Source organism: Diceros bicornis, chromosome 31 (genome assembly GCF_020826845.1).
Source record: "Diceros bicornis minor isolate mBicDic1 chromosome 31, mDicBic1.mat.cur, whole genome shotgun sequence".
In the NCBI taxonomy this organism is placed as follows: Eukaryota; Metazoa; Chordata; class Mammalia; order Perissodactyla; family Rhinocerotidae; genus Diceros; species Diceros bicornis.
The window spans coordinates 14,365,474-14,386,306 of record NC_080770.1 but is presented as its reverse complement, the minus strand read 5'-3'; the positions used below and the strand labels follow the sequence as shown (position 1 = coordinate 14,386,306).

The 20,833-nt window shown below is 39.6% G+C and overlaps 1 pseudogene; it reads right to left on the bottom strand.

The window, feature by feature from the left end:
- Positions 1-4,634: 4,634 nt before the first annotated feature.
- On the bottom strand, positions 4,635-5,591 carry LOC131395553 (olfactory receptor 5A1-like; annotated as a pseudogene).
- Positions 5,592-20,833: the final 15,242 nt, after the last annotated feature.

Below are 20,833 nucleotides of genomic sequence, written 5' to 3'. Positions count from 1 at the left end.
AGAGAAGAGAAACAGAGACAGAGAGAGAGAGAGAGACTGAGAGATAATGGGGAGAACAATGGGGAAGGAGTCTAGGATAACTACAGATTGGGGAAATGGGTGTGATTTGAACAGAGGTTAGAAATATCAGTGACCAAAGGGACCGTGACTAATTCACTTTCTAATGCACCAACCTGATGGGTAAAGCAAACTCTTGGTGATTTTTTTTTTTTTTTTTTTTTTGTGAGGAGATCAGCCCTGAGCTAACATCCGCCAATCCTCCTCTTTTTTTTTTTTTTTTTTTTTTTTTGCTGAGGAAGACGGCCCTGGGCCAACATCGGTGCCCATCCTCCTCCACTTTATATGGGACGCCGCCACAGCATGGCTTACCAAGCAGTGCGTCGGTGCGCGCCCGGGATCCGAACCAGCGAACCCCGGGCCGCCGCAGCGGAGCGCGCGCACTTAACCGCTTGCGCCACCGGGCCGGCCCCTCTTGGTGATTTTTATATTCTGTTTTGCTCCAAAATGTTTGAGCCAGCAACTTGCAAAGATATATAAAACATACAAGATGATAATAGATTAAAAAATGGTGACAGAAAAAAAGTAGGATGCAGAGTAGAGCCAGGAATAGGAATAAAAGCACAGGCCAGAGTGATCTGAATTCTTGCTACACATGGGTCACAAATTCTACTCAAAACTTCTCAGCAGCCAATGTAGAAAGTGTTCATGTTTCCATGTTCAGTGAAACAATTCACAGTGTTGATAGGATGAATACAGAAAAAGTGTTCGTAAGAAGGCAGTTGTTGGAGAGTGGATTTCTTCTACAGTCCTTCAATATAAACAATTCATTGTGGATGCTGATACAATGTTGTCTGCTAAACACTCTTCTTATCTGGCTTAAGCCAGGGGTAGACTTTAACACACGAGTCGCCCTCCGTTATTATCCCCCAACCCCGATATCTTGATGCATTGCCATTCAAGACTGTTTTCCTTCAACAGAGCCTATGTCACAACTGATCATTTCTTTAATCTGCATATAGATGCAGATGCCATAGCTAGGATGGAGCCTCATTACTTTTGCTACCTTTGGAGAGCATTATTTATTCAATTCTATTTTTATTTTAACATTTTGATTTCTTCTTTGTTTTATGGTCATTTGGGAATAAAATCGTTTATAAACTTGTTCCATTGAGAAATCCATTTTTGAATAACAGTGTTTTAAATAAAGCTCATCACTCCTGATATATAACTTAAGTGATGATTTTATTGAAGCTAACCTTAACTATTTAACAGAAGTCAGTTCTCCTTTCTCTTTCTGCATTTAAATCATGCCTGACAGGAGAAAATAGTTTTTGACAGAATTTGCTTTAATATTTTCCCCTTCATCTCTGGATGATGCCAAGCATACAGGTGAGTATATATATGTATTTTCAATTAATGGTCTTGGTGTTGTGTAGATATGTACTTTGGGTTTCCCTAACTTGTTAGTGTGTGCCTTTGTATAGGTTACTTAACCTCCTTCCTAAGCCTCACACATCTCATCTCTTAGATAAAAACAATTAAAACCTCTATCTCAGGGTCAGCCCCGTGGCTTAGCGGTTAAGTGCGTGCGCTCCGCTACTGGTGGCCCGGGTTTGGCCCTGGGCGCGCACCGACACACCGCTTCTCCAGCCATGCTGAGGCCGCGTCCCACATACAGCAACTAGAAGGATGTGCAACTATGACATACAACTATCTAATGGAGCTTTGGGGAAGAAAAAAAAAAAAGGAGGAGGATTGGCAATAGATGTTAGCTCAGGGCTGGTCTTCCTCAGCAAAAAGAGGAGGATTAGCACGGATGTTAGCTCAGGGCTGATCTCCCTCACCAAAAAAAAAAAAAAAAAAAACCTCTATCTCATAGTGTGGTTATAAGGACTAAAAAAAATAGTGTATATAGAGACTTTCTGTAGTATTTGGTACATTGTATATAAATGAGGACAATAAACAATCCTACCTAACAGGGTCATTTCAAGGATTAAAAGAATACATATTGAGAGGCCATCAAGTGGAATTAAGGAAAAACAATTGTTTGATTATACCATCCTTTGTCAAGGGTATGGGAGAAAGGTGCACTATTACATTGCTGACAGGAGCACCCATTGGTAGTCACTCTAGAGAGAATTTGGCAGTGTCTATTAGAATTTAAAAATATACATGCTCTACAAGCAGCAATTCAACTTCTCAATTTTTACCATAACAAATGCATATTAGCACGAAGAAGTATGTACAAACCTGTATGTTGCAACGCAGTTTGTAATAAACTAGCAAAAACTGGAAACTACCTAAATGTCCATCAATGGAGGAATAAGAACATAAACTTTGGTATATCAATTCTATGAAACAATTAAAAAGACTGAGGTAGATTTATATGTATAACATGGAAAGAGCTCCGAGAAATAATGATTGAATTAAAAAAAATCAAGGTAGGGGCCTGCCCCACGGCGTAGCAGTTAAGTGCATGCACTCCGCTGCTGGCAACCTGGGTTCGGATCCTGGGCACGCACCAACACACGGCTTGCCAGGCCATGCTGTGGTGGCATCCCATATAAAAGTGGAGGAAGATCAGCACGGATGTTAGCTTGGCCAGTCTTCCTCAGCAAAAAAGAGAGGAACATTGGCAGGGATGTTAGCTCAGGGTTGATCTTCCTCACAAAAAAAAAAAAAGATCAAGGTATAGAATGATTATTCAGTATGATTCCATTTATGTAAATACACACAGAGCTACATAAAGCAGTATTACATGTTTTTTATTGGTACACACATGATTGTTAATACACAGAAAAAGTGTAAATTTACATACCGATATAAATAGTTGTTACCTCTTAGGGAGTGCAGAAAGGAATTCAAATTGAGGGTTATAGCTTAAAGGAGACATTTTCTTACCTATAGTGTTTTAATTTTTCTTTTTAACAAGGAATCTCTGTATGTTATAGAATTGAAATACAATTTTTAAAAGCTTCTGGGAACAATGCCTGGCATATAATAAGCATCTAATAAGTCTTAATTCCTTCCTTTGACATAAAATCTCTAAATTACCTGCAAGTGAATTTGGATTTATTCATTCATTAAACAAATATTTATTAAGTACAGAGTTTGTCCCAGTCATAACCTATGCTTTGAGGAAACAACAGAGAGCAGTTTAGACAAAGACATTAACAACTTGGGGAGAAGACAGATAACTAAACAAGAAAAAATAATCAAGTCTGATAGGTGCTGATAGATGAAATAGAGGATGCTATGGGAACACGTGCAGTAATGCTTAACCTGGTCTGGAGGAGTCAAGGATCAAGGAATGCTTTACAAAGGAAACTTCAGTCTAAGTCATAGCCCCTCCTATACATAAACTGCCAATTGTACAAGTAGTCAGAGAGTGGATCAAATAACAGCATGAATTGAAAGAGGGATTGAGGCAGAATAGTTATAGCCAGAGTTGATGCGACTTAGGGATGGCAGTCATGATTCACCATGACTTATATACGCAACCAGCAAAGAAGCAAGACTTCAGAAATGTTTGTCCTTTGCTCAAGAACCATCTTGTAACATAGGATCAAAGACCATTTAAAATCCAAATTCATTTCTGCTGCGACTCACTGACTTGGTTGTCCTATCTCAGATCATGTTATGGAACGGGGTCCCTTCTAAGATAATGCATGAAAATGAAAGCAAGGATGTCAGAATCATGAGACAGGCTGAGGTCAAATTCCAGGAAGATAGTGGACAGGATACAACTCTAATACATGAAGTGGGAATAAATCAGGGATGAGATGAGGACAGAGAGTGACTCAAATATCCACACAAGGCCAAGAGTGAGAACTTGTCTAGGGAGCAGATATGGAATCAGAGCTTCCAGGGGAAGCCTCTATCCCATGACCCCACTCCTTAAAACAGGTGGTTCCTCCCCGTCACTAGGAAGTTTCAGCCATGAAAATTAACCATATGGCACTCGACTCTCCTTTAGGGCTTCTCAATTACGCGTATCCCTGCTCTTTGCTCACTGTGACTTCACAGCTTTGGATTTGTTGATTTAGGTCCCTATTTCTCGCCCTCATGACCCCACATATGTGACTCTTGGCTCTTCTAACACATGGTTTACAGGTAGCTTATTGCTCTCCTAGCTCTGAGTAACCATTGCTGAACGCAGCTCAGTTACGGCTCTCATGTCCCTAATTCAATCAGCCTTCCTGGTCAGTATCAAAGCTTGGATACGTAGGAACCCAACACAAGAGGAGCAGAAAATTTGTCCCAAGGAGTGAATGGATTGGTATGAGCTGTGTTATTGTAGAAAGATCTCTATTGGATGCTCATGGTACTGGGGCCATGCCCCAGCTGGCTCTGAGGCATGGTAACCTGAACACAGCACTGGATACCATAAAGCTAAGGAATGTCGTGGAAAAGCACATTTATTTTCTACTGCAAATGACCAAAATTGAAACTCTATCAGTCTATGACAAAAAAAGTGAAGTGAAGAAAACAAGTCTTTGTTGAGCCTAAATGTGCAGTAGACATGTAGGTTGGGGATCTAATTTGAAATAACTTCTTTAATTTATTACTCAGATTCTGTGAGCTGCTTATTATTATGCCTGTTTATATATAGCAAAACTTAAAATTTTCTTACCTTAAGGAACTCTAAGACACGGAGAAGACATCTGCTTCTTTCTCTCCCTGAGTTTTTTCAATGCATCTTTGATCTCCTTGTTTTGCAGACTATATATGATGGAGTTCAGCATGGGAATCACAGCTCCATAGAACACGGACACCACCTTATCTTGGTCCCGTGAGGAGCCAGCACTAGAATGGAGATATTAGAAGAGACCAGAGCCATAGAAGAGAATCACTGTGGTCAGATGAGAGGCACAGGCGTTGAAAGCCTTCGTCCGTCCTTGGGTTGAATGGATCTTCATGACAACAGCAATGATGTAGCCAGAGGAAACCAGGACAACAAGAGCTGACATCCCACCAACTGCACACACAACAAGAAAGTTCACTACCTGGCTGAGGAATGTACTAGAACAAGACAAGTTCAGCAGAGGCTGTAGGTCACAGAAAAAGTGGTTAATGACTTGAGGCCCACAGAAATGGAGCCAGAACATGGACCTGGTTTGGACCAATCCAGTGAGGAATCCTCCAGCGTATGCTGTCGTGGTCATCCTCACACAGATGGTTGGCGACATGAGGGCTGTGTAGAGCAGAAGGTTGGAGATGGCAGCATACCGGTCATATGCCATGGCTGCCAGGAGACAGCACTCAGTGCCTCCCATCCCAATGAAGAAGAAAAACTGAGCCACACAGCCCACAAAGGAGATGGTCTTCTGCTGCTTGAAGAAGTCGCAGAGCATCTTAGGGGCGATGGAGGAGGTATATGAGATGTCAACAAAGGACAAGTTTCCGAGGAAGAAATACATGGGGGAGTGGAGGTGTGACTCCAACCTGATCAGGACAATGAGGCCTAGGTTCCAAGCCAGTGTCATGAAATAGATCCCCAGATACAACACAAAGAGGATAACCTGCAGTTCTGGAGGATCTGAAAATCCCAAAAGGGTGAACTTGGTCATGATGCTGATATTCCTTCCCATGGCCGTATATTTTCCCTCTGCCGCCTTCAGAGCCCCAAAGGGAGATTCCTGGGGCAATGAAAATCCAGTTGAAGAAACTATTTTGTTCTGTCATGGAATCATAGACTCCTAGAGTCAGAAGAGACACTGGAAGACAAATGTCTTACCTGTATCCGATGCAGGATTTCCTTCTACAGCATTTATTGGGTCTTTTATGAGATCGTCACCTTGATCTGATGCATTTGTTTATGCAAAAGTGATATGTCTCAGAATTGACTGGAATTTTTGCATTAACTGAATCATCACTTTTACTGTCAATGTCACCACTTTACTGGAGGTAACTATTAATAGTACTTGGACTAAGTACTCCTTTTTTTTCAGATGCTCCATGCATTGTGGTTGGACTATTGAGCCACTCTAATTTATACTAGATACTTTTTTCTTTCTTTAGGAAAATAAATATGTCAAAAGTTCAAATGCCCAGAGAGGAAATTTTGTGTTTCTTATCAACATAGTTTGCTCTGACCAGGTTTTATGGGGTCAAGGTGTCCTTTCTCTTCGAAGCAGAAAGATGTCTTTCTACTTCGAGTGAAGTAGAGATGTGAAAAACTGGCATCCCCTTTAGAGATTAAAGAAAGGAGTAAAAAAAAAAAGGTTTATCACTGTGAAATGCTAATGCTCATTTTGCACAAATATTATCAACTGATCAAACACCTTGCACCATGTGTTTGATAGAGCTAAAAGAAGATGATATAGAAAGTAATAAAACATTATTATCAGATTCAAAGATTCGATGTAACGCATAAGACAGATGGGAAACAGATAAATCACAGTGCAGTGTGACAGGTGCTCCAAGAGAATTATTTATACAGTTCCCTGAATCCTGGATATAGCAGGTGGAGGCTTCCAAGAAGATATGTGTTTGAGGAGGATTCCAACAATGAATAAGAGCCTACCAGGATGAAAATTGGTGTGTGAGGGGGTTGGGAGGCAGTTGGCTCAGAGAGATTTATGTTAAAGATGAGAAAAGCACAAGAGAGCACAGGGTTTGAGGAACCTTAAAAAGGTCAGCATGGCAGGAGCACAGGGCCAACAGGGTTAAGAGAAGCTAATAGAAGTCTAGTTTTGAGAGACAGTGGGAGGTGGACAAATTGTGAAAGGCCTTCAAAAGCAAAGATGGCAAGGACATTTGTTTCATATATATATATATATACACACACACACACACACACACATATATAATATATATATTACATACACATATACTGTATATGTAATTGCATATGATATATACATAATTGCACATACACGTGTGCATATTCATATTTAATTTCAACCTTCTCTGAACTTCTGGACTTCTGTCCTCCTTTGTTCTATTCTCTTGGTAGTCCTTATCACCTCTACCATTGAATAGAATTGATTTGTTTGTTAATTGCTGATTGTCCATCTCCCTCCACTAGAATGTAAGCTTAACAAAGGGCAGGACTTTTAGGAATTTTTGTCTCCTTTGTTCATTGAAGCATCGCAAGCACCTAGACCTGTGCATGGCACATCATAGGTGCTCAGTAAATGTTTGCTGAATAAATATCATGTTAAGGAGTTTGACCTTTCTCTTACAGGCAAGAGGGAAAACATTAAAGTTTAGTTTTTTTAAAATTTTACCCGTTTCTTTGTCAACAGGGAACTAGTTGTCAGATATGTGTTTAACAATATAACTGAGAGCAGTGTAGAAGTGTAGAAGCAGTGTAAAAGATGGATGGGAGTGAAAAGAGATTGAGAAAGAAGACTAGATAGTTGCTTCGGAAGCCAGGAAGAAAGCTATTGATGATTTGAATTGAAACAGATTTAGAAACAAATGCTCCCTTGAGATGCAAGAACACCATTCATTCTGCAGTGCAGCAGGGAAGGGAAACCATACAAGGCCAGACAATCAGTCCCTGCTCCTCTTCTTTCTCACATTTACAGTAGTCATCAAAGGTATATTTTAGCAAGGTTCATCATGATTCTTTTCTATTTCAACCCCAAGAGTCTACTATGTATAGTCTATTACATTTTTTGGAGTGTAATAAAAGCTAATCGCCAATTATTTTATATGATTACTATATTGGTAACCTGTTTAGTTTGACCTAAATTATCTGGAGTTAAATATATAGAAATAGAGTATGACATACGTTAAATTTTCTTATAATAATAACTATATATAATATATTGTATTAATATGTTTTATAGTATATATACATATATACATACACATCTACACATGCACATATATACATACATATATTTGTTTGCATGGTCTGAGAACCACCACTACTTACTTTTACAGTGTTTTTGAGTTCGTGCAGTGTGTTCACGTCATGTTATTTGTGGTCATCCAGAGCAGAGCTTTGATGTCAGACAGAGCTGGTCTCTAATCATTACATCACTACTCCCTAGCTGTGGCCTTGGTCAAGCTGACACATCACTCTTAAATCTCCTCTTTTGATTTTCCTCAACTGTAAAATGGAGGCAGTAAAAGGACTACCTCATAGATTGTAAAAATTAAATTAAATGCCTTACATCAAATTTTAGAGAGAAAAAGAAATAATTTTTATTACTTAACAAATGATCAGCACTATCAGGATTTGAACCCAGGTCTCTTCATCCTTCATCCAGGTTCTGCTTTCCACAGCACCTGCTGCCTCAACCCAGGTGCACGTACTTGTGCATGATAATAATGGCTACATTGACCACATGCCCTTTGCTTATGTTAATGCCAATATTTATAGCAACATATTGGCTTATTTCATAACACTTAGCACACTTCATATTTACTTTTGTTTGCTGATTTGTTCTGTCTCCTTAACTATAAAGTCTGAGAAGGCATTATAATCTCAGTGCCTTGTACAGTGCCTGGCACATGGTAGACATAAAATAATATTTACTGAACGAGTTCAATTTACCGCAATTCCAAAAGACACATATTATAGACCAGAAGCTAATTGAGGTTATGACAGCTCAAGGAGTTATTAAGTGACTGAGCCAAGATTTAAACCCCCAATTATTTGACTCCAGAGCATATTCTCCTTCTTGAATTCTGTAAAAGAAACTGGCCATGGGTCTGGGCAACCTGTAGGACCATATTATAAGTATAACTGCAATAGATATGATCCTTTCCCCATCCCAGCTGACTGGACAAGACTGGTTATGTGGAACGTGAATTCTGAAAATCATTCTAAAGTTTTCTTCTCAACCTGGGCAGGTCCATTTACATTTTAACAAAGTCAAAGCTACATACCAAGATAAAGGGGAATGAAGTTTTTTTTTTCCTTTTTATGAGGAAGATCAGCCCTGAACTAACATCCATGCCAATCCTCCTCCTTTTGCTGAGGAAGACTGGCCCTGAGCTAACATCTATTGCCAGTCCTCCTCCTTGTTCTCCCCAAAGCCCTAGTAGACAGTTGTGTGTCGTAGTTGCACAACCTTCTAGTTGCTGTATGTGGGATGCCGCCTCAGCATGGCGGGACAAGCAGTGTGTCAGTGCGCGCCCGGATCCGAACCTGGGCCACCAGCAGCGGACCGCGCGCACTTAACCGCTAAGTCACGGGGCCGGCCCCAGGAATGAAGTGCTACTGTGATAATTCTCAAATGAATGCTCTATTTGAGGTGCAGAGGGTACTTGCAGTTCAGATGACTTTGTAGGGTCTGATGAAGAAAATCTAGAAAGACTAGCATTTAAGAAAACGAATGTGTTTTCTACTTTCATCAATTTTTTCTTCTCATCTGTTACAGTGCTTGGCACATTATAGATGCCCAATGAATATTTGTTGACTGGCTCAATAAAGGGTTATAAAATACTCACTATATAAATACTGTAAACTTGCCCTAAACCCAAGACAACTGGACCTGTTCTATTTTAAATACTGCATGGATGTCCAAAAAATTCTGGAGATATACCTAAAATGATAAAATAATAGAATATCATAGGTAGAAACCAGTTAGCCTAGACTTTTCCCCATTATAGATAATAAAATTAAGGCCAAGAGAGAGAAAGTGAATGTCTGTACAGTTGGTTGGTAGGAGAGGTGAAATTAGGACCCGTATCTCATTCCCCAGGAGTAGCCATTTCTGCTTACCTTATCCTCAGACCTGGAGTCTCAATGGTAACTAAAGATCTAAGGAAACCAGATGATTTGTTTTTTATTGCAGACACACTCACACATACACAAACTCATGAGTCTAGAATAGCATAAAAAACACTAGCCTGAAAACTAAAAAGAATGCAGATTTCCTTCCTGTTCCTCCTACCTTTTTGCTGTATGACCTTGGGAAAAATTATTTGCCTTTCTGAATCTTAATCATCTCATCTCCTGTCTATAGAATAAAGAGATTAGTTTAGACCAGGTTTTCCAGTCCACTTTCCTTCCTTCTTTCTTTCCTCCATTATTTCCATCTGTAAATAGCTAAACATTTAAAAAAAAAAATCTTCTGCAGAGCCCCAGAATATAAAATCAGTCAAGACCAGCTCTTCTGGTTAAAGTTAGAGCAGTAGGGAGACAGGATTCCAGCATCTTGATCCTCCATCTTCCCCTCCTTCAAGAGTCTTCCCAATTCTCCCATTCTAGGATTCTAGGATTCACCAGTAACTGTTCCTAAGGAAAAGCAAAGCACAGACTCACCTATACCTCCTTAAAATCTGGGTTTCAGTCAGATGGCTAAAACCAGGCGCTTGGAGGAAGAACAAAACCCATCTCTGCTGCATCTGGAACACTGGTGTTGGCCAAATAAATAAATAAAATTTGGAATAGATACTTTAAATTGGCCACCAGCAACAGACTTGATGAGGCTTTAAAGAAGGCCAGTTCTCTCCTAGGTATCGTTGGATCTTTCTAGGTTGTGGCATATGGTGTGTCCCAGAGAGTACCTATTGGCAGCTTGGCTGGCTATCTGGGCTCAGGAGTAAAGAGGATGCCAGCTTTGATTGGGTGGAGTTGATTTCTATTGGCACTGCTTCTATTATATTCCTAGTCCCTCGTCTGGTTCCAATAAGATATTCCTAGAGGCAGTGAAAATCAAGAGTGACTTTGGCTCCAAAATATGTGACTATTTCATCAACAGCAGTTACCTCTGTAAAGCACTGGATATTTCACAGAACTTCTCCAATGTAAGACTATCTTTTGGGATAACTCCAAGAGTTGGAACTAGGACTAAATGAGTAAAAGAGAGAGAGACAGAGAAAATAGGATAGGCCAAAGGTAGAATGGATGTCCTGGAAAGGAGTAAATTCTCCATCACTGGAAGTGAGTAAGAAGATAGTATACTTGACAGTGATGATCTCACTTATATGAGGAATCTAAAAAGCAAAGAAACAAACAAACCCATAGAAACAGAGAACAGATTGGTGGTTGACAGGGGCAGGGGATAGGAAGTGGGGGAAATAGGTGAAGATGGTCAAAAGGTACAAACTTCTAGTTATAAGATAAAAAGTTCTGGGGATGTAATGTACAGCATAGTGACTATAGTTAACAAAACTATACTGAATATTTTCAAGTTGCTAAGAAAGTAGATCTTAAAAGTTCTCATCATAAGAAAAAAAATTTGTAACTCTGTGAGGTGATGGATGTTAACTGTGGTAATCATTTCATAAAATATATATATCAAATCGTGTTGTGCACCTTAAACAAATACAATGTTATATGTCAATTATATCTCAATAAAATTGGAAAAAAATAAAAGAAATAGGCTATCAAAAAAAAAAAAGGGCCAGCCATGGTGGCCTAGTGGTTAGGTTCAGCACGCTCCACTTCGGCAGCCCATGTTCGGTTCCCAGGCGCAGATTTACATTGCTCTGTTAGCGGCCATGCTGTGTTGGTGGCCCACATTCTAAAAAATAGAGGAAGATTGGCATGGATGTTGGCTCAAGGTGAATCTTCCTCAGCAAAAAACAAAACAAAAAAAAGAGGCTCAATTAGTTGACCTTATGGGTTCCTTAAAATTATAAGATTCTATGATTCTGTGAAATAAAGAGGAAAGAAAGAAGATAGACAGGCACTACATTTTTGGTTGTGTGGATTGGGCCTTTTTCATATTGTATTTGATAGTATCCTCACAAAGGAGAATAGTTCCCAAAGGAAAGTATTCTTAAGTGCATTTTCAGATGAGGAAATGGAACTTTGGAGAAGTGCTTGCCAAAGTTCACACAGAGAGAGTGTGGCAAAGCTGGAATTTGCACTCAGGTCTTCCAGAATCTAAAGTCCACACTCAGTCCTCTACACCCCATTGCCCCCCATAAGGACATGCAAAATGGATGGCAATAGGGGAAAAATAACTTGATAGATCTCATTTTTCAAAAGATCTATGCGCAAGAAGTTTAAAAAAAAATAACTTTTGCTGTTTGACTAGGGCCAGATTTCCCTCGGGTACATGTTTTGTTTAGAATTTATCAAATATCCCACCTAAAAAGACTTGAAGCCTATTTGTGTGTCTTGGGGAGGCCCTTATAAGAAGGAGGAGGAAGTGGGCATTGTACAAACCCACAGGGTACTGTGGCTTCTTTCAAGGATTTGTGAAAGATGGTGGCCACACCCTGTTTATGTTGGCAGTTCTTCAACTTGCATCCAGATGAGAAAAATCTGCTGCAGTTTCCCCACTCCACTCCAAAACCCCACCCATTTCTTTTCTACCAGGGCCATAGTCTCCTACTGTGAAGCTAAAAAAATTATACTCCTTCCTTGAATTCCCAGCTCTTGGCCTTATGCCTACATTCTTGGGGTCTCTTTAAGGCTTGATATTGGGGAAAGGATCACTGTGGCCAATGCACTAGTTTGTATGTAATGAACATTTTCTAGATTAAAAAAATAATAATAAAAACAAAAATCTCTTGTTTTTTACTCCCTTTTGCTAAGTGAAGGGTGTAAGGATAGGGTGCTGAGAGACTGTGGTGTTTTTTCAATTTTCTGTCTCTCTTCTTCCCCACCTCCTTCCTTCCTCCGTAAGGCAAAATTTCAGAAAGGATTCTCTTTCTTTGATATTTGCAGAATGAAAATGTCAACAATAGAATCAAGGCCTCCTTTTGTGACATAGCCATCCCAGTCCCTATTTGGCAGGCAGTTTTAACCTATTGTTCATGATCTGCTACTATCTTCTAATTGGTCTTTTTGCCTTTATACTCTCTTCAATTCAATCTTTCCTCCTTAACCTGCAGATGGACTTCCCTAAAGCACAGATCCAGTCATATCATTCCTTGCTTAAGAATATTCGTTAGTTGTTGTTCCTTAATAGCCCCATGACATCCAAATTCCTTATCCTGACCCTCAAAGCCCTTACCACCCAGTAATGCTTAGTGAACATGGCATGGAAGTCAAAGAGGAAAAAACAGGAACAAATGGCTATTGGATGTGGCAAGAAGGAAGGAAGATGATCTTCCTAGCACAGTTTCAATAGAGGCCCATCAATCCCAGATGGGGTATCTGGAATGGGGCTTAGAGGGGATTTGAGTACAGCCAGGTGCTGAAGAAACTGAGATGCTAGTTTAGCAGTGAAAGAGGAGAATGAAATGGAAAAGTAGGTACAGCGGCTGGCAATGTCAAGTGAATTAATTCTTAAGATTGGGGAAACTGGAACAGGTTTGGAGACTGAAGGAAAGGTCATGAAGAGGGGTACTCTGCAACAGTGGTTCTCAGTCACGGGTGCTCAACAGATTATAGTCATTGGGAGAGCCAGAATTTAAGCTTGCACCAATCGTGAGAGATGATGGAAGGCTGCATGAGAACACAGAGCCAAGTGGTAATGGGAAGGACAAGGAAGCCAGAATCAGGAAGGGAGGGGCTTCAAATAGCAGGGGGTGGCACAGAGGACAAAGTTATAGGAAGCTGGTCTCGTCTGCCTTTGTAAATAGTTCTTTTAGCTCATTGAAAATCACCTAAAAGCTTATTTATTTCTCTGGATCCAGGGTAAATGAAGAGGGTCTTCTCTGAAATCTATTTTCAGGCTTAGATCTATAAGCTAGCATGGTAAAATCTAGAAAATATTTGCCCAACCACATGTGCTAGGCAGATGTGACCCTCCACACACAGTGTCTATTGTCTATTCTTTAAAGAGACTCTGATCCTTCAGTCTTGTATGGAGTCATGGGAAGGGTAGAGCCTCTTCTGGGAAGCCACATTGCTGTGGTACCTCCTGCTGAGAGAGCCCACCGCAAGTCTTTCCTAAAGAAGCCTTTCTGAGACCAGGAACACGAACAAGCATGGAACCATTGGGAATCATGCATCCAATTAACTGTTATGCAATGCACCACTGAGTTGTCCTCTAAAATAGACCTGAAAATGATCCAGAGCTGATGTGACTTGGGAAATGTGCAACCAACCTGAACTTGCTTGATCCTAAAAGTAGCATTTTGTCAATAAGGCTCAACTTCAAGGAGAGGCAGCTGTGATTGGGGACAGGCAGTTGGGTAGATGGATGTTCACTAGAGAGGGCTATCCAGCTGGATCCCAGATGGTAAGAAAAGCCTTGTCTATAAGAGGCCATAAAAAGCCAGATGAATAGGAGACACTTCAGTCTACGTGGATGTTGACGGTTTGGGGAGGCAAAAGAGGATGAGATGAGAAGACAGCAATGGGTTATCAATTATCTATGTATTTTACTGAATCATTAAGTAGTCTTAAAAATCTAAAATTAGTTTTGAAATTCTGTCAGTTGTTGCAGACAGAAAGACAGGGGAAAAAAATAAAACCCAACAGCTTCCCTCTATGCACTGCGTATATTATATCTTTGATTGAGATCTCAAGACATCACTCTTCTCAAGCTGATCAACACTGGGTTTGGGTAATCAGCTAGTGAGCAACCACACATAGCTAGGAATGGCAAAGGATGACCTATTGCTTATCCATTTATTGATTCTCTGTATGACTGAATTTCAAACTCAATAATGTAGGAAATATTTCTGGATTGACTTCACCTCACCGTGATCATTTCATTCTTCTGTGTACTTCTCAAGCCAACACTTATTTAGCCCTCTATGTTTAAGGGCAACTAGAAGACAAATAAGATGGTTTTAAGGTTGTTGCTTCTCCAAATTGCCTAGCTGCACACTGTCTTGACCTGTATACCTCCACCAACTTCAAACTCTATGCCACCCCAGTCACGTGCTTTGGCAGCCCCATCCTAGACTTCACCATCATGAGAAACTGTTTAATTCTAAAATTTCAAACTCTAACATTTCCCTTTATGAAAACTTCCTGTTTTTCTACTCTGCAACTCTCAGTGAATCTACTCTTGGTTTTCATGACTTCTTGCTCCTCCGACCCTCCCAAGTTCATGAGTCCATCACCCTGGATCTAGTGGTTTCTATTACCATCCTTCACCATTTTCTTCTTTTTCCAGTACTATTCCCAGACTAAGGTTGCTGATGGGGTCAACTATTTAAATGTTGCCTCCAACCCCACAAAAATTCTCACTGCTGCATAAAATCCTTCCTGAGCTTCTTGCTGATTGATGCCCAATCATATTCCCCAAAGCTGTCCCAAGATAACCTTTCTTGACACCCTCAACTGGATATGATTTCTCCCTTTTCTGAACTCTCATAGCTTGTACTTCTTATTCCTCGTGACTTCCACCACTTTCTGACTCACAAGACTTATGTGTCTACTTGTATTATTTCTCTTTGAGGTCTTTTAGGGTTTTAACTTCTTAATCATTTTTGTATTCCACTGCCTGTCATCAAAAAAATGCTTGGTGACTGTTTCTTGAATTGAATAGGACAACTTTTTTACAAAGAAACTAAAAAACAAAAAAAACTTCATCAGAATATCAACTGCAAAGTTTGGAGAGGGTAGTTTTACAGAGAAGGAGACTAAAATGTGCAATGGGGATATTGGTTTCCTATTGTTGCATAATAAATTAACACATATTTAGCAGCTTAAAACAATAGACATATAATATCTCACAATTCTGTAGGTCAGAATTCTGTAGCTGGGTTTTTTTTTTACTGGCTTTCCCCGACCAGTGTTAGCGAAGATACTGGGCTTGTTTAGCAACACCCATCTCTTCAAGCAGAATGTCGCTTCTTTTTGCATCTTATGAAGTAAGGAGGGAGGATATTTTAATGCCCTCTTTGCAGATGGGAAGTAATAGATTGAAGTTGAATAGATCTTGTTGCTTAGTTCAAGGAGGAATTTTCTTATAGTCAGAATTTTCTTATCTGTATCTGAAGATAAAAGGGGTTAAGAGGTTGTGAATCCTTGGGATGAAGAGAAGTATTCATATCTCCTGGGCACAAAGCAGAGGTGGAGGTATTCAACCACTCTCAGACATGCATGCCAAGATATTTGAAGAGATAATCTCAGCTAAAGGGGCCATGATTTGGGAAAAAGATTATCCTATTTGGACCACTGTGCGAGAGTTGTGAACATCTGTCCCCTTGGGTGATGCTAGAATGGTTGAATGCCTTGTCCCTCATCTGCTGCTCATTTGCTAGATCACCTCAGCAAGAGTGAGCTGAAGTTCTGCTTCCTCATCTATAAGGAATATAAGGCAGCTCATAGTCAAGCTGCCATTAAGACCAAATGTTTGTGGATAAAAACTGCAAAGAGTTACACACTAAAGTCAGTATCATCATTATCACTAGTCAGACCTGCCCACTGTCCCCCTTGTCTGTGTTCACTTCTCAGTTACTAGAGAGTCTTGTGATGGATCTCCCTCTACTGGCTAATAAAAGTCTAACAGGATTTCACATTTTGGTGTCTCGTTGTAATAGATTTATCATATGTATATATTTAAGACTGTTCCATCTTACTTGCCTCTTCATATTCATTGGGTAATTTGGTTGTCTTCACAGCCATAAAATATATTCCTGACAATCCATCTGTAACTCTAATCAATAGAAGTCAAGCCATATTTTAATTGCATAAGGAGAAAGGGCTATTTCAAGGAAACATATGGTGAATCTCTTCATTTCTACTTGTGACCAAAGGGGCTGCCCTCCTCCTCCTCCTTAATTCCTCATTTAGCTCAGTTCTGTCCCAAGAATGTTGAATTGTCTACTGTATGTCTTACTGGTGAAAGATATATCTGGATCATGTCACAGCACTACAGGTGGGAGAATTGCTAGAATCCTGGCAGTATTTGTCAATCATGGTTCTACCAGAACCTGAGGTCTGAGACTGTGCAGGGCTATGTAGGAATCAAACACGGACATAAGTTTACCAGGTTTCTTAGTTTAAGTGTGTCCTCTTCTGTTGGTATAGGGAAGGGCAGTTTCTTTTGTAGATGGTCATTTTACTCAGGAACAGAGATGGGTTAGTGTTTCACTCAATTTTTTATTTTCTTAGGATCTTTACTTTCCATGGTTTACTTCCTTTTTCTGTTTCATTATCAGATCTCTAAGGAATACCCACCACAGAAATGGTACCTTCCCAAGAACATTGCCTTTGGTCCTGTGCACTTTTCAGCCTACTCTTTTTTAAACAGCTTTTTTGAGATATACTTCACATATTATAAAATGTACCCATTTAAATTGTGCAATTCAGTGGTTTTTAGTATATTCACAGAGTTTTGCATCCATTACCACAGTCTAATTTTATAATATTTTCATCAAAAGAAACTCAATATCCATTCCTCTCCACCCCCTCATCCCTAGGCAACCACTAATCTACTTTCTGTCTTTATTTATCTGCCTATCTGGAAGATTTCATTAAAATGGAATCATGCCATATGTGGTCCTTTATGACTGGCTTTGTCACTTAGCATGATACTTTCAAGGTTCATCCATGTTGTAGCAAGTATCAGTACTTCATTCCTTTTTAAGGCTGAATAATATTCCACTGTATGGATACAGCAAGCTTCTTCCTTTTGCTTTTTTTGTTGAGATATAATTGACATACAACATTATATTAGTTTCAGGTATACAACACAATTCGATATTTGTATATATTGCAGAATGCTCACCACAATAAGTCTAGTTAACATCCATTACCATTCATATTTACAGATTTTTTTCTTGTGATGAGACCTTTTAATATTTACTCGCTTCGTAACTTTCAAGCACAAAATACAGTATTATTAACTTTAGTTACCATGCTGTACATTACATCCCCATGGCTTATTTATTTTATAACTGAGATTCTGTACATTTTGACCACTTTCACCAATTTTGCCCATGCCCCACCTCTCACCTCTGACAACCACCAATCTGTTCTCTGTATCTGAGAGTTTGTTTATTTGTTTTTAGATTTGACATATAAGTGAGATCATACAGTACTAGTCTTTCTCTGTCTGACTTATCTTACTTAGTATAATGTCCATAACGTCCATCCATATTGTTGTAAATGACAAAGCCTCTTCCTTTTGATTCTCCAGTTTTCAATGCTCTGACTTGCCAAGACTTGACCTATTCTCAGTATTTCTCCCTCTGAGGAGGGAGTATCTCTTTTCCGGGGGAATTTAATCTGTGTTTCACAATAGCTAGTCTTACCTGCCTTGTCCTCTTTACTGATAATTCCAATATCTGAAGATTTTACAGGTCTGTTTACAAGGACTACTTTTTCCCTGTTGGTTCTCAATTATGGGGGTTGGTATAGAGGTTGGTGCTTTTATTTTATTTTTTACTATAAACTGCTTTTTCAAATTCTTAAACATGATATGTGGGAATTCTTGCTTGTTTACCCTGAGGGTAAGCCCTCTGGGCTTTATGTGCACGTCACCTTCCAGACTGTCAAGGCAAATAATCTGTAATCAATCTATAAATCAAAATTGGGGTGAGTTTATTATATGAGCCAGATCTGAGGACTATAGCCCAGGGGCTTCCTTCCCCAAGGAAGGAAGCACATCAAAGAAGTGGGGTGTACAGAGTTGTTATATACTATCTTGGAACAAATAGCATACATCACATATGACAGGAATATTTTTTTTTACTACTGTCACGAGGTGCTTAGCCAGCACAGCAGGTCAGTGGTCACGAGGTAAGCACAGTGGGTCAGTAATTAATCCTTACTTTCTAGGAAGAGATACTTATCCTCAAAGAAATACCTATATGGGGAGAAGCCATAGCCCTATCTTTAAGACCATCATTCTTGTATTTGAGACATTGTAAATATTTAAAGCAGATGTACAATGCATGCTCAACAGGCCACATCAGGCCTTTTTGGAAAAACAAGGCCAGGCCGGATTAGTTTTAAACCAAACGGTTGCCTCATATACTCCAATATATCCTATTGTTTTTCATTTATTTATCAAGACCACCTGGGTCATGCCCTGAGTTTTGTCTTCTGAGCCTTCACCACTGATGCAGGTCACATAGTAGAAGCTCAGGGTCTCCAGTGTTCAGCAGGACTCTCGAAGGCGAAAGCCATGTTCAGCCCTTGTTACTTCCCTGCGTTCCCGGTTTCACTTCATTTTGGGGCTTAGCTTTTTCCTCCTTTGCTTTAAGTTAAATCGAACTTCATTTAAACAGTGATTTTATTTCATATACAGTATTTCAGTTAGGAGGGTCATTTAGGTATATATAATTCAACATACTGCCAGATGCAGAAATCCTCAGTAAACTTCATTCTCCTGGTCTTTAAAGATATTTACCATTCCTCTTCTTATTTTTGAACATATCAGTCACACCTATTTTATATTTGAATTGAGACAATTGCCATTCCTGACATCTTTATAGGTTTGACATGGCCATGTCTTCTTGGCTTTCACCTATAAGATCTTGTTCCCCTCTGTATTTCGAGATTTGTGTAAGCTGATTTTCTCTAGGAAGTTATTTTACACATAGATACAGAGAACAGATTGATGGTTACCAGAGGGGAAACGGGTGGAGGAGGGTGAAAGGGGTAAAAAGGCGCATGTGTGTTTGATGGGTGGAAACTAGACTTTTGGTGGTGAACACAATGTAGTCTACACAGAAGTCAAAATATAATTAGGTACACCTAAAATTTATATGATGTTATAAACCAATGTTACTTCAATAAAAAAAAAAAGAAAGAAAGTTATTTGGGAGAATTATTTGAGCCTGGGTTTAAGATTCTCTCTTAAGAATCTTAAGAAAGCATTTGCATTTGCTTCTGATTGGTACCTGAGGGTACTAACAACCTGGGGCTACTTGAAAATAAATTCTCAGCTAAAGATTCCTTGAACTGCATAGTTAGTGTGAATTCAGACCACAAACCTCCATTAGACCATGTGGTTACAAATTCTCAGTTTACGTTTCCCTGTACCCAGTACGAAGCCTGAGAGAGTCAAGATTTCCCTTTTGTGAGATACGAGTTTTTTTCCTTAATTTCCTCTCACACTGAAGTATAGTCCACTGGACTCTCAAATATACGTTTGGATCTCCTATTAAACTCTCAGGCAGCCCTAGGCTTGGTCTCCATTTCCCCATGTGTCATGTGCCTGTCAAAATATGGGCCCAATGTTACCAGAGTTCAGCAGATTCCCCCAATGTGAATGTCAGTCATCTTCAGAGCTGCCTTCACTCTTAGGATTCTTTATTTTACTTCATATTTGGATGCTGGAGATTTCCTTTCTTTCCTTGCCTTCTCAGAAATGTATTTAAAGATATTTTCTAAAAAATATTTTGTCCAACGTCTTTAGTTGTTTTGCATCGTTGGGTACATCTATGCTATACAGTCCCCCATAAGAGAAAGGTAGTCTTTCCAATGTTTTAGAATCCAAATGATCACTTCTTTCCTTTGTATTTTAGCTCTTTCAAGTCAGGATAGTATAATAGAAATCCCCTTGTTCATTCACTTACAAACTATTAATGTTGAGTTCTAAAAATAACCTAGAAAACACATCCCAGACCAAACTCCCTATGGCAGATGTCCTTGGCAGGGAAGTTAGTTCAAAGTCTAAAGTTATTCTGCTCTCCACATCTCCACTTCAGTCAACTGGAATTTGCCCCTAGGCAAGAGAGTTTGAAGTCCAGAGAGTTTGAAGTCCAGGACAAAGCAGTCGTTATTCTGCTTGCAATGTCGTGTATGAGAAAGATCACTGGTCTTGTGTTTAGTCCCATTCTCTCCAGCCTGCAATCTGAAGTTCTGAAAAGTATGTAAGGGTGAAACACCAAGAAACTGAAACATAAAAATTAATATATTAACTGTTATGTGAGGTCACTGCTGATGTAAGAGGAGAGTCAACTGTTCAAGACTCAAAGAAGCCACAAGATTTGCATGGCATTGAGCCAGTCCTGGATTTAGATGGGTTGATTCACTTGCAATCCTGCCAGAACACCAATGAGGTTGATAGTCTGGAAACTTCCAGTCACCTGGGTCACTAACCTACCACACCTTTAA